This window comes from Neospora caninum, chromosome V, assembly GCF_000208865.1.
Source record: "Neospora caninum Liverpool complete genome, chromosome V".
NCBI classification, from domain to species: Eukaryota; Apicomplexa; class Conoidasida; order Eucoccidiorida; family Sarcocystidae; genus Neospora; species Neospora caninum.
In genome coordinates, this window is record NC_018391.1 from 895,092 (window position 1) to 896,260 (window position 1,169).

The window sequence follows — 1,169 nt, forward strand, 5'->3', positions numbered from 1 at the left end:
TGGTGGGTAAACGCGTACTGCGGTCGCTGCGGGGGTCCGTGACCAGGCAGTGGTTCCCATGTGCTCGAGTTCCTATTTTGCGTAAAAAGCCGATTCACGTCAGGAGATCTACAGGTTTGTGGCTGTTATTATTCTCTAAACACCCATTTATCGCGAGCGCTCGACCCACCTGGGCCCGCTCACATTGCACACTGGCATGTTTATTTTGGAACTGACTGACGTAGCACAGAGCACACACTATACACGCATTGGCGTGTGGTTTGCCTTCAGACTGCTGCCGTAGAGGGCTTCCCACCGCGCACGTCTTTGGACTACGGCCTGAAGATAGATAACCTGGACGACCGTATTCTGTACACGGGCGTTGCGCGCATCAAATTGCCGCTCCTCTTCGTATGTCTCGTCAACTCGAAGTTGCGGCAAGACACAACATATTCGCTTTTTTACATCGTAAGGCCGTCGCGGGTAGACGCGTGCCTGCCTTTTGTGGAGTGAGTTCTGCAGTCGCTGGCGACCCCAAAACACTTGCTGCCAAATGCTTAAGCAGCTTTCTGCTCAAATCCCGTCCGCATGGATACAAAACAAATCTCCCGTCCCGTACACGCAGGACAAACAATTTTCGTTCCCTCAGTCTGCAGCTCGGCAGTTCGAGCCGAGGGCATCCACAAGTAGAATACGCCTACGGCGTTGCTCTGAGGACAGAAGTACGATTTCGCTGTGTTCCTCTTGCCACTGGGTCCTCTTCGGAAAGAGGGCTGTATACGAGCCGTGTTCTCCAGCTCTGCTGGATGACCCCCTTGTTGGGTAAGAGAACTCTGTGATCGAGACAACTTGGCGACATATATCCACTCTTTTCCTCGAAGGCGCCCACGGCTTTTTCGTGCCGACAATCGAATCTCCACATCCTTCGGCGCCGGTGTTCAGCTCTTTTTGCGAAAACAGTCATCGCCTGCGGAACTGCGCCTCAGTCCTGGTCTCCCTTTTCTACCATTTCAAGGAGCTCGTTGGCTATCCGAATGTGCATCGGTTCCGGCCTCGGACCGGGATCTGCAAATACCTCAGGAATCTGGTCTGAAGGAACATTCATAGCAATGGGAAGATTGCGTGAGATCCGAACCACGTGCTGCTCCAGCGCACTGGGAAGCCGACCCCTGTTCATTCGGGATCTTTAT